Here is a 13,620-nt window from a genome sequence, read left to right as displayed (position 1 = left end):
TGTAATTACGAGTCTCAGGTGCAACTCTGAAAAAAAGTGTAAATATATGTGCCAGGTGTAATGAATTAAGAGAAAAGGTGTGGTTACGAATCCCAGGTGTAACCAATGAAAAAAGGGGGTAGTTATGCGTGCCAGGGGTAGCTTCGCGTCGGGTGTGATTAAAGGAAAGGTGTAATTACAAATCCCAGGTGTAAATCATGAAAAAAGGTGTAAATGTGCGTGCCAGGTGCAATTAATTAGAGAAAAGGTGTATTTACGTATGAGAGATGCAGCAAATGAGGAAGTTGTTGCTAAGTGTGCCAGGTGTAATCAAATCAGTGTGTGTGTGTGTGTGTGTGTGTGTGTTGTGTGGTTAGGAGGCAGTGTTACGGCGCCCTTGAGTGTGGCTGCGTGTGTGCGTGCGTTGTTGTGGTGAAGAAGAAAACTTACTCGGTCTTTCCTTCCTGTGGTCATGCTTCTGCTGTGATGGTTCAGGAGTAATGATCCTTCAGGTGTATTTTCATCTACCTGGCACGAAGTATGCTTGTAAAAGTTATGCCAGTCTCACTACATCGCTTTTATACAAGATCAATATATCGTCACCTTCGTAAACAAACCGCCTAAGTCAGTATTTTCTACTTTACAGGAAATCAGAAAAGAACTGTCATTATCTTATTTGACTTAAGATTTAGGCAGAAATGAAAAGGTCAATTCTAGAACACTCAAACCCTGAATGACGAAGGCAACTATACAAAAATGGGCGTCACATGATGAAAAATTGATGTAAACAAAAACCTGGAAATCACTGAAAAATGACTTAGGCGATTATTTTATGAGGGTGACGATATTCTACTGTTCACAACATGATATGGCAGTCATGTTGTGAGTGCCAGTACCATAGATACATTCAAGAAAAGATTGGATATATTCATGGATAGTGAGGTAAGGTGGGGCTAGGATTACAGGAGCTGCCTTGTACAGACCTACCGGCCTCTTGCAGACTCCTTATGTTCTTATATGGCTCACCTGTCACGAAGGTATGCCTGTAAAACTTAATCCAGGCTCTCACTATGTCACTCTGGGTATACTTCGCGCTGATACAAGACCCGAGAGATGTTTATGTTATTCGGTGACTTTGTGGGCGATATCTTTGCTGCCTTACTCTACGAAGGTTGGCTGGATAATAATCGTGTCGGGTACCTTACTTATTTTGCAACGATGAGATTCTCCCAACTTGTAATTATGTTTCTTTTAAGTTATTCTGTTTACTGCCTTGTTTCTCTGTGTGCGCTAAGAACCTTTGAAACTTTTCCTTATAATGCTTCTGTGTTTTCTTGTGTTGTCTCTTCGTCTACGGAACTCAACGATGATATTCTCAGCTTTTAATCATCTTCCTCTTAACCTCTTTATTTTATAATTACGACATTCTCTTCCTACCTTTAACAATGTCTTTATAACTCTGTAACACTCTTCCTACATTCAATAATGTTTCTTTTATTAATTTTCCTCTCCTATGATGTATCTTCGTGTGGCAGTCACTAACACAACTCAATTAGAACATTCTCTTCCTACCTTTAACAATGTCTTTATAACTCTGTAACACTCTTCCTACATTCAATAACGTTCCTTTTATTAATTTTCCACTCCTATGACGTATCTTCGTGTGGCAGTCACTAACATAACTCAAGTAGAACATTCTCTTCCTACCTTTAACAATGTCTTTATAACTCTGTAACACTCTTCCTACATTCAATAACGTTTCTTTTATTCATTTTCCACTCCTATGATGTATCTTCGTTTGGCAGTCACTAACACAACTCAATTACGACATTCTCTTCCTACCTTTAACAATGTCTTTATAACTCCTCCGTTTTCTTCCTTGTTTCTAAGTACGCATCTCAAACACTCCCTAATGCCAGTCTGCGGGGAGGTGCGCGTCTGAAGCGTGATGTAACCTCTCAACATACGCCAAGATTCATCGTCATTAACACTCGTCACCGTCAGGAGTGGGATTGTCTTGATGGGTCGGCGTCGTTGTGTTATTAGCGTGCCTTGCCTCATCCTCGGCGCTGTCTGTTGGGCCGAGACTGACAGACGCTGGGACGAAGAAGGGAGGGAGAGGAGGAGGAAGGTCACAGGAAGACAAAGAAGCATAATAAAGGAAAAGAAGATAAATAGGGACATGGAAACTGAACTGAGATATGAGGAAGGGAGGAAGAGGAGAAAAGAAAAAGAGACAGGAGCTTAGACAAAAATATGATGAGAAAGGAGAAAGATAACGTACAGAAAAATAGATTGGATAACAGGAAAGAGAATAAGAGAAAAAGGAGGAGAAAAGAGACATGAGTTTATAGACATGAGGAAGGAAAAAGATAAAATAGACACGTAGATGATAATGGAGAAGGATAACACAGAAAGAGAGATAGGAAAACAGGAAAAAGAAAATAATAGAAAAAGGAGGAGAAAAGAGACAAGTTTATAGACAGATAAGGAAGGAAAATAGAAAATAGACGGACGTAGAGACAAAGGAGAGAGAGAGAGAGAGAGAGAGAGAGAGAGAGAGAGAGAGAGAGAGAGAGAGAGAGAGAGAGAGAGAGAGGAAAAGAAAAAAATAGACAAGGACATAGAAACTGGAGAATAGGGAGAGATAGAGAAGGAGGGAAAAGCTGACCACAGACACTGAAGGAAAAATGAGAAAGAGAAAGCGAAGGAGAGAAAGAGGAGAAAAGAGACAAGGACACAAACGGAAGGAGGACGAGGAGAGAAACAGATATGCAGACACTGATGGAAGAGGAAAAAAGAGAAGGGAAGAAAAAGAAAAAGGAAAGAGGGAAAAATAAAAAAAATGAGGATTCAGATGTGGAAAAGATCAAAGAAAGATAGATAAGAAGAGGAAGGAGGGAAGAACAGGAGACAGATAGAGAAAGGAGGAGGAGGAAGAAGATGGAAAGAAACAGATATGCAGACACTGATGGAAGAGGAAAAAAGAGAAGGGAAGAAAAATGAAAAAAAAAGAAAAGGGAAAAATGAAGAGATGAGAATTCAGATGTGGAAAAGATCAAAGAAAGATACATAAGAAGAGGAAGAAGGGAAGAATAGGAGACAGATAGAGAAAGGAGGAGGAGGAAGAGGAAGGAAAGAATCAAAGTGAGAAATAGGAAGAGGAAGGAGGGAGAGAAGACACAGTGTCGGTGGAGAAGAGTCAGGAAGCAGAAGAGAACCGCAGATACTAAGGAAATGTTATTCTATCCTCCTCCTCCTCCTCCTCTTCCTCTTCCTTATCTTCTTTTACTCCATCCCATTCACTCTTCTCCCTTTCCTTACTTTCCTTATCTTGTATCTTTTATCTTACTTTTTATCTTACTTTTTATCTTACTTTCCTTATCTTGTTCTCCATCTCATTCACATTTCTTCTCCATTTCCTTCCTTTCTTCTCTTTTCCGTCATGTCTTTTTCCTTTCGTTTTGTCATGTCTCCCAAAACTTTTATTCTTCATCCTGTCATATTTAACTTTTTTTTCCTATATTTTCCCTCATTTTTTTTTCTCAATCCCTTTCCCTTCCTCTCCTATTCCCACTTTCTCTTCCTCTTCCTCCTTCCTTCGTTCGTTCATATTTTCTCCATCTCAGTTTTAATCTTCTTCTTTTCGTGTTTTTGTCTTTTCCTCTTCATGTTTCTTATTTTCCCTTCTGTTTTCCCTTCCATTTTTTGTCCCTCTTCTTTTCCTACTCGTTTTTTCCACTACCCTCTATTTTCCTTCCTTCCTTCCTCCCTTGCATCCTTCCTTCCTCCCTTCCTTCCTTCCTTCCTTTCTTCCTTCTATTGTCCTCGTCTAATTTCATCTCTCCCTTTTTCTACTTCCATTTTCTCCTCTTCCCTTATTTATCGTCTTCCTTCACCTTCCTCCTTCCCTTCTCCGCGGCAGCAAGGATACAGAACACATATCACTTTCCACTATACTTATATACGTGTAAACAAACAAACAAACAAACCGCCAGGGACACGCTCATTGCAAGAGAGAGAGAGAGAGAGAGAGAGAGAGAGAGAGAGAGAGAGAGAGAGAGAGAGAGAGAGAGAGAGAGAGAGAGTTTTCCCGTAATTGTATATTTTCCTAAGTCTAAAAAGCAGGAAGTGGGTTGAGTATTATTCTATTATTATTATTATTTTTTTTTAGTAATTTACATTTTCTAAACTTCAATCTCTTTTACTGACTGACTTCCGCTCTAATTTCTTCTTCTTCTGCTTCCTCTTTATCTTCTTTCTCTTTTTATTCCCCCTTTCGTTTTTCTCGTGAGCAAAGGTAATTTTTTGTATATATTTATGCACCGAGGAAATGTAACAATAAAGATATATTTTGTACGGAATCTTTTCATTATCTCTCCCATTATTATGATTACCTTTACTAATTATTATTATTGTCATTATTACTTTTTATCTGGATCAATTTGGGGTGTAATCAGTGCTGAGTCTCATTTGTATGCACTTTTGGTCTATTATTAGGGATTATTATATTATTAGTTTTGGGCAATAGTAGTAGTAGTAGTAGGAGGAGGAGGAGGACCAATAGAAGTAGTGGAAATAGTAGTTGTTGTAATAATAGTAGCAGTAGCAGTAGTAGTAGTAGTAATAATAATAATAGTAGTAATAGTAGTAGTAGTAGTAGGATCATAAAAAAAATTCATTATTACATCAAGAAAAACTATATTATGTGCAAAACGAGAGAGAGAGAGAGAAAAGACGAAGTGTTACCGCAGAATTGGTAACACTGAATCGAACGAAGCGGCGACGAACCACAATACAAACCTCAAATGAAGCAGCGAACGACCCTTTGACACCTCGCTCCCCCCCTCCCCCCTCTCTCTCTCTCTCAGTGCGTCACCTTCATCTCGTCTCCTCGCTGTGGTCGCCGCCGTGGACACAGGAACCTGGAGTGGACTGATCAAGGTAAGGAGGAGGAAGAGAGGAGACGGTAGTGGAGGAGGATGGAGGAAGGAAGGAGAAGGAGGAGAAAGGTATGAAGGAAGAACGGAGGAGTGGGAAAGGAGACAGAAGAAGAGAGAGGTGGGAAGGAAAACTGGAGGAAATGGAATGGACAGGAAGGAGAAAACTGGAGAGGAAGAATGGAGGAAATGAGGAGATAGTGAGAGGAGTGAAGGGGAAGGAAGAAAGGAAGGAAAACTGTAGGAAATGGAATGAAGAGGTAGGAGAAAAGTGGAGAGTAAGAATGGAGGAAATGAGGAGATAGTGAGAGGAGTGAAGGGGAAGGAAGAAAGGAAGGAAAACTGTAGGAAATGGAATGAAGAGGTAGGAGGAAAGTGGAGAGGAAGAATAGAGGAAATGAGGAGATAGTGAGAGGAGTGAAGGGGAAGGAAGAAAGGAAGGAAAACTGTAGGAAATGGAATGGACAGGACGGAGAAAAGTGGAGAGAAAATGGAGGAAATGAGGAGACAGTGAGAGGAGTGAAGGGGAAGGAAGAAAGGAAGGAAAACTGTAGGAAATGGAATGAAGAGGTAGGAGGAAAGTGGAGAGGAAGAATGGAGGAAATGAGGAGATAGTGAGAGGAGTGAAGGGGAAGGAAGAAAGGAAGGAAAACTGTAGGAAATGGAATGAAGAGGTAGGAGGAAAGTGGAGAGGAAGAATGGAGGAAATGAGGAGATAGTGAGAGGGGTGAAGGGGAAGGAAGAAAGGAAGGAAAACTGTAGGAAATGGAATGAAGAGGTAGGAGGAAAGTGGAGAGGAAGAATGGAGGAAATGAGGAGATAGTGAGAGGAGTGAAGGGGAAGGAAGAAAGGAAGGAAAACTGTAGGAAATGGAATGGACAGGAAGGAGAAAAGTGGAGAGAAAATGGAGGAAATGAGGAGATAGTGAGAGGAATGAAGGGGAAGGAAGAAAGGAAGGAAAACTGGAGGAAATGGAATGAAGAGGTAGGAGAAAACTGGAGAGAAAGAATGGAGGAAATGAGGAGATAGTGAGAGGGGTGAAGGGGAAGGAAGAAAGGAAGGAAAACTGGAGGAAGTGGAATGGACAGGAAGGAGAAAAGTGGAGAGAAAGAATGGAGGAAATGAGGAGATAGTGAGAGGAGTGAAGGGGAAGGAAGAAAGGAAGGAAAACTGGAGGAAATGGAATGAAGAGGTAGGAGGAAAGTGGAGAGGAAGAATGGAGGAAATGAGATAGTGAGAGGGGTGAAGGGGAAGGAAGAAAGGAAGGAAAACTGGAGGAAATGGAATGAAGAGGTAGGAGGAAAGTGGAGAGAAAGAATGGAGGAAATGAGGAGATAGTGAGAGGGGTGAAGGGGAAGGAAGAAAGGAAGGAAAACTGGAGGAAATGGAATGGACAGGAAGGAGAAAAGTGGAGAGGAAGAATGGAGGAAATGAGGAGATAGTGAGAGGGGTGAAGGGGAAGGAAGAAAGGAAGGAAAACTGTAGGAAATGGAATGGACAGGAAGGAGAAAAGTGGAGAGGAAGAATGGAGGAAATGAGGAGATAGTGAGAGGGGTGAAGGGGAAGGAAGAAAGGAAGGAAAACTGTAGGAAATGGAATGGACAGGAAAGAGAAAAGTGGAGAGGAAGAATGGAGGAAATGAGGAGATAGTGAGAGGAAAGAAGGGGAAGGAAGAAAGGAAGGAAAACTGGAGGAAGTGGAATGGACAGGAAGGAGAAAAGTGGAGAGGAAGAATGGAGGAAATAAGATGGCGACAGGAGTGAAGGGGGTAAGCATAACTTGAAAAGAGGCATATCTCGAAAAGTAGACATTTGGGACGGAAATGAGGTACAAAATCATGGAAATCACTACATTTTGCTACCAGAAAAACATGAACCACGTAAGAAAATCGTTGGTTGGGTGAAACTGTAAATTGTCCAACAGTAGTATTTTTTTATTTTTTATTGTAATGACGGTGAATCTTATTGTATTGTAATGGTGTGGTCATGGCTTTGTGTGTGTGAGGGAAAGGTATTATTGGTGTGGTGATACAGCTCTCTCTCTCTCTCTCTCTCTCTCTCTCTCTCTCCCCCGACACACACACACACACCTGGAGCTCGTTTCCGGCAGCAGGCAGGGAAGGGAAGGGCTGGGGGTCGTTAGCGTCCCGTCCCACGCGACGCTGCGGCAACACCAGAAAGTTAAAGAAGGAAAAGGAAGAAAAAAGTCATTATGAGTTCACAAATTGGCAGAAAAATGCGTAAAATGGATAATCAGCATCACTTGATAAGCGTAACTGGCGTAGGAGAAAGATGGAGAGAGAGAGGAAGGGATGAAGTAACAGGAGGAGAAAGATGGAGAGAGAGAGAGGAAGGGATGAAGTAACAGGAGGAGAAAGATGGAGAGAGAGAGGAAGGGATGAAGTAACAGGAGGAGAAAGATGGAGAGAGAGAGAGGAAGGGATGAAGTAACAGGAGGAGAAAGATGGAGAGAGAGAGGAAGGGATGAAGTAACAGGAGGAGAAAGATGGAGAGAGAGAGAGGAAGGGATGAAGTAACAGGAGGAGAAAGATGGAGAGAGAGAGAGGAAGGGATGAAGTAACAGGAGGAGAAAGATGGAGAGAGAGAGAGAGAGGAAGGGATGAAGTAACAGGAGGAGAAAGATGGAGAGAGAGAGAGAGAGGAAGGGATGAAGTAACAGGAGGAGAAAGATGGAGAGAGAGAGGAAGGGATGAAGTAACAGGAGGAGAAAGATGGAGAGAGAGAGAGGAAGGGATGAAGTAACAGGAGGAGAAAGATGGAGAGAGAGAGGAAGGGATGAAGTAACAGGAGGAGAAAGATGGAGAGAGAGAGGAAGGGATGAAGTAACAGGAGGAGAAAGATGGAGAGAGAGAGGAAGGGATGAAGTAACAGGAGGAGAAAGATGGAGAGAGAGAGGAAGGGATGAAGTAACAGGAGGAGAAAGATGGAGAGAGAGAGAGGAAGGGATGAAGTAACAGGAGGAGGAGGAGGAAACTTGGAAACATGGACGAGCAGACAGCAGAAAGTCTTGTTGGCTTATTTAGCGATTCAACCGATGTCTCAGCCTCTTGAGTGACCTGCGGGAAGATTAAAGTACTTTTGGACGTACGCGCTATTGCTTCCAGTTCACCTTTGACGCAGGAAAGTGACGACCAATGTGTTTTAAAGGAATTGATTGATATTGTTGTTTTTGCACTAACTACTTCTGCTCCTGTGGCGGACGACCGTGTTCGAAAAATAACTCCTGCCGATATCTGTATTGCATCGCTTCTCATGGGTGATTTGCCCATCGTTTCTTGTTCTCGAGTTAGGTAGAAACGTGAAGAGCAAGAGTGATCGACATTGCTGAACGTCTTTTAGTATATGAAAATCTGGAAGAGGTCCCCCTGGAGTCGTCTCTTTTCTAAGGTAAAGAGACGACTGTGGGGGAGACGTGATCCAGGTCTTTAAAGGATGATGATGATGATGATGATGATGAGATGCAAAGGAAGTTAGGCCGAGGGAACGTAAAACATTAAAAAAAGAAAACCTCACTGCATTGTTTCCGATACAAAGAAAGTAAAAGATTCAAAGTTTAATTTGACAAAAAAATGTTTGAAATCGGATAATCAAGAATAAATAAGAAAAATAATGTAACAATTTGAAAGTAAATGTTCCCTTTCCTTCTTCCCCCTTCCCCGTCCATCCTTTCCCTTTCCCTCTTCCCTTTCACTTCCCTCCTTTCTCCTCCTCATTTCCCTACCCCCACCACCTCTTCCCTTCCCCTCCTCCCCCTCCATCACCACGTAATGGACTGATATATCAAACCAATTATCATCATCACCAGTTATACCAATGCAAATCTTCCTTCATTAACTCTCCCGACATTGAACTCTCGCGTCATTATCTAACTTTCTCCCTCACTAGTCATTATACGCCTCGTAATAACCCGGCAGTAATGACGCTGCTCGTTAATTATCGTATCTTGGCATCGTAGCATAGTGCCCCCTCCCCCCCCACTCCATCCCCGGGTAGTTGGTGCACAGAAAACGTTAATTATCGTGTCTTGGCATCGTAGCATAGTGCCCCCTCCCCCCACTCCATCCCCGGGTAGTTGTTGCACAGAAAACGTTAATTATCGTATCTTGGCATCGTAGTATAGTGCCCCCTCCCCCCACTCCATCCCCGGTAGTTGTTGCTGAAAAACGTTAATTATCGTATCTTGGCATCGTAGTATGTCCCTCCCCCACTCCATCCCCGGGTAGTTGTTGCACAGAAAACGTTAATTATCGTATCTTGGCATCGTAGCACAGTGCCCCCTCCCCCCACTCCATCCCCCGGTAGTTGTTGCACAGAAAACGTTAATTATCGTATCTTGGCATCGTAGTATAGTGTCCCCTCCCCCCCCACTCCATCCCCCGGTAGCTGTTGCACAGAAAACGTTAATTATCGTATCTTGGCATCGTAGCATAGTGCCCCCTCCCCCCCCCACTCCATCCCCGGGTAGTTGCTGCACAGAAAACATTAATTATCGTATCTTGGCATCGTAGCATAGTCCCCCCGTCCCCCCAGTCCATCCCCGGGTAGTTGCTGCACAGAAAACGTTAATTATCGTATCTTGGCACCGTACCATAGTGTCCCCTTCCCCCCACTCCATCCCCGGGTAGTTGTTGCACAGAAAACGTTAATTATCGTATCTTGGCATCGTAGCATAGTGGCCCCTCCCCCCACTCCATCCCCGGGTAGTTGTTGCACAGAAAACGTTAATTATCGTATCTTGGCACCGTACCATAGTGTCCCCTTCCCCCCACTCCATCCTCGGGTAGTTGCTGCACAGAAAACGGAGTAAACAATCAAAATCAGCCAATGAGAGAACGGGATATGGGTCTCCGAGGGTCGTTAGCCAATCAGTGACCTCGATGTTTCCTGCCTTGACGGTGTGTGAGGGTCTTGAAGGGACATATTATTGAACATTTCAGCTCGCAATAACACACATTTGACATGGCTTTTGTAGGAGATGTAGGCCTTTCTATTGGTTATTTCTTTACCCTGGTGGGAGTCTGACATGGCCTCTGTCCCATTAACTCTAAAAAACACTCCTGAGAACGCATGTTGCCTCTTTTTTGGGGCCATAGGAGGAAGAAGAGATGAGACAATAGTGGAGGAGGATGGAAGAAGGAAGGAGAAGGAGATGGAGTAGAAAGGTATGAAGGAAGAACGGAGGAATGGGAAAGGAGACAAAGTCGGGAGCGTCTAGAGATTGACCTTTAGCTATTCAGTGACCTTGGAGCCTCCTGCCTTGACCGTGAGTGAGGGTAAGAAACTTTTTATATTAGTGACTCGTGTTTGATTCGTGTATGGCTTCTGTACCATTAAGCCGGTTGCAGTGACGGGCCAAATTTGTGGCTTAACCGTGCACCAGCGACGGGGGCCAAATTTGTGGCATGATATAACCCCCCAAAAAAGAGATGATGCATAAACTGATGACATATGCGTTGATATATATTATGAAATGGTTTGCGTGAGTGATGATTTTTTCTCATTTTTTTCGCTTAGAGGGACCTTTAAGAAACATGATCCCCGCAGCTACCGGGTTAACTCTAAAAAACTCTCCTAAGAACCCATGTTGCCTCTTTTTTGGGCCATAGAAATACCTGATGGGAGCGTCTAAAGATATTGACCTTTAGCGATTCAGTGACCTCGGAGCCTCCTGCCTTGACCGTGAGTGAGGGTAAGAAACTTTTTATAATAGTGACTTGTGTTTGCCTGTGTTTGTGTTTTGTGTTTTATTCTCGTAAGCCGATGACGAAGCAGGATTGGGGAGGCTCGCCGTTCTCCTCTCCCTGCCTTCCTCCCTTTCTCTTTTTCTCTCAGCCTCTCCCCTTTCTCCCCTCCTTCTCTCCTCTCGACTTCTATTCTCTTTTCATTTATTTATTTTCTCCTTTTTCTCTATTGCTCTCGGTCTCTCCCTTTCCTTTCTTTTATCTTTTTCTCCTCCTTCCTTCATGGCCTCTTTTTCTCTTTTCTTCCTCTCCATCTCTTCTCTTTCTCGACCCTCTCCTTCCTATACTCATTTTCTTCATCTCCTTCCCTCTCTCAGCCTCTCCCCTTTCCTCCCTTTTCCCCTTTTTCCACCTCCTTCCCTCTCTTGATTACTTCCTTCCCCTCTCATTTCTTTTCTACCTTTCTCCTTTTCTCCTTCCCTCTCTCAGCCTCTCCCATTTTCTTTCTCTTCTCCCTTTTCCCTATATCCTTTCCTCTTGGTCTTTCCTTTTTCTTCTCCTTTCCCTCCTCCGCTTCTCCATCCTCCCTCTCGACTTCTCCCCCTCTCCTTTCCTTTCTCTTCTTCATCTCCTTCCTCTCTCTTTCCATCCCATTCTCCATCTCTCCTCCCTTCACTCTTTCAACTCCGCCTCGTTAAATTAGTGAGGCGCGGAGACCAGTGGGAAATATCAGCAATTTTCCGTCTTCGTGGGAACCCGTGTAGTAATAACCGGCGCTAGAGGAGTCATGAATTGTTCCTCCTTTCCAACGCGCCGCGAAATTAAGACCCAATTAAACCGTCAGGAAGTAGAAAAGACAATACGATATCTGGTAAAAGTGAACGGCGATGGAGGAGGAGGAGGAGGAGTGGGAAGGATGTAGGCATTGGAAGAGGTTGGAAGAGGAGGGAGAGAAGAAGGGAGTAGGTGGTGGAAGAGGAGAATGTTGGAGTAGAAAGAAAAATGAAAAGAGGAGGAGGAGGAGGAGGAGGAAGTAGGTGATGAGAGAGAAGAAGAGGAGGGAGAGGATGTATAAAATGAAGAGAAATATAGATGATTGTGAACAGGAAGAAAAAAATGGATATTACAAGAGGGTGGAATGAAGGAGGTAGAAGAAGAAAAAGAAGAAAGGAATGAATGAAAGATCGATGGAGGGAAGGAAAACTAAAACGCAAAGAAAGAAAACAATAGGAAAGAGATCACTAGGAGAGAGAAAGATAATGAAAGAAAAGATGAAAGGAAGAAAAACAGGGTGAAAAGCTGGAAAAAAACGGGAAAGAATGGAAAAAATAGGCCTAAAGAGAGAGAGAGAGAGAGAGAGAGAGAGAGAGAGAGAGAGAGAGAGAGAGAGAGAGAGAGAGAGAGAGATTGTCTAGAAAGTTGCGGTTGAAAGATTTGTTGACGGGAAACTTTTAAAGAACTGATCACCGACTTTTTTTTTTGTCACGTAAACTGATTTTGTCACCTAGCGGCCCCTGGGAGGCTTAGAAACGTGAGAGAGAGAGAGAGAGAGAGAGAGAGAGAGAGAGAGAGAGAGAGAGAGAGAGAGAGATAAACAGAGAGAGAGAGAGAGAGAGAGAGAGAGAGAGAGAGAGAGAGAGAGAGAGAGAGAGAGAGAGAGAGAGAGAGAGAGAGAGAGAGAGAGAGAGAGAGAGAGAGAGAGAGAGAGAGAGAGAGAGAGAGAGAGAGAGAGAGAGAGAGAGAGAGAGAGAGAGTGTGACTGACTGACTGACTGACTGAGGATGTATACTGCTTCGAAACACGTAATTATAGCGAATAGATTTATTTGGTTAGAACGAAAAAGCTTATATATTGCAAATTCGAAGTACACACACACACACACACACACACACACACACACACACACACACACACACAGTAGCAGTAATTATAGCTTTTACCTGACCTTACTATAGCTTACCTTGCCTTGCCTTACCTTAGCTTACCTTGCCTTACCCTCACCTTGTCTTACCTTAGTTCATCTGGCCTTACCTTTCCTTACCTCACCTTGTCTTACCTTAGTTCATCTGGCCTTACCTTTCCTTACCTCACCTTGTCTTACCTGGGTCTACCTGCGCGGTCCTTTGTTCGGCGCCGCGCACACGACTTGAGGCGAACAGGAAGCGAACGTGTGCGGGAAGGTTTTGGAAGAGTGTCTTGAGGTTGTTTGACTGTGAGGGATTGTATTTGTTTTTGGTCGTCGCGTGAATTAGAGACGAAAAATTTAAACCTGGAAAAATCGATCACCAAAAAATATCGCAACGTTAGATTATTGCGAAGAATATTTTACTTTTTTTTTCTTAATGATTGAGTTTTAATTGTATGCGTAGCTTTGTTTATTTTTTTCTTAAGTTATTCTTCTTCATTGTTTGATTCTATTAGCTGCCAGACCTTAGTTTGCTTATTTATCTATCTTCCTTTACCTCTTCTTTCTCTCTCTTCCTTTACCTCTTTTTCCTCTCGCTAAGGTAAGGTAAGGTAAGGCAAGGTAAGCTAAGGTAAGGCAAGGAAAGGTAAGCTAAGGTAAGGCAAGGCAAGGTAAGCTAAGGTAAGGCAAGGCAAGGTAAGCTAAGGTAAGGCAAGGTAAGCTAAGGTAAGGCAAGGCAAGGTAAGCTAAGGCAAGGCAAGGCAAGGTAAGCTAAGGCAAGGCAAGGCAAGGTAAGCTAAGGTAAGGCAAGGGAAGGTAAGCTAAGGTAAGACAAGGCAAGGTAAGCTAAGGTAAGGCAAGGGAAGGGAAGCTAAGGTAAGGCAAGGCAAGGCAAGATAAGATAAGGTAAGGCAAGGCAAGGTAAGCTAAGGCAAGGCAAGGAAAGGTAAGCTAAGGTAAGGTAAGACAAGGTAAGCTAAGGTAAGGCAAGGAAAGGTAAGCTAAGGTAAGGCAATGCAAGATAAGCTAGGGTAAGACAAGGCAAGGTAAGCTAAGGTAATACAAGGCAAGGTAAGCTAAGGTAAGGCAAGGCA

This window comes from Eriocheir sinensis, chromosome 55 (genome assembly GCF_024679095.1).
Source record: "Eriocheir sinensis breed Jianghai 21 chromosome 55, ASM2467909v1, whole genome shotgun sequence".
Taxonomy (NCBI): Eukaryota; Metazoa; Arthropoda; class Malacostraca; order Decapoda; family Varunidae; genus Eriocheir; species Eriocheir sinensis.
Note: the sequence above shows the minus strand (reverse complement) of the source record.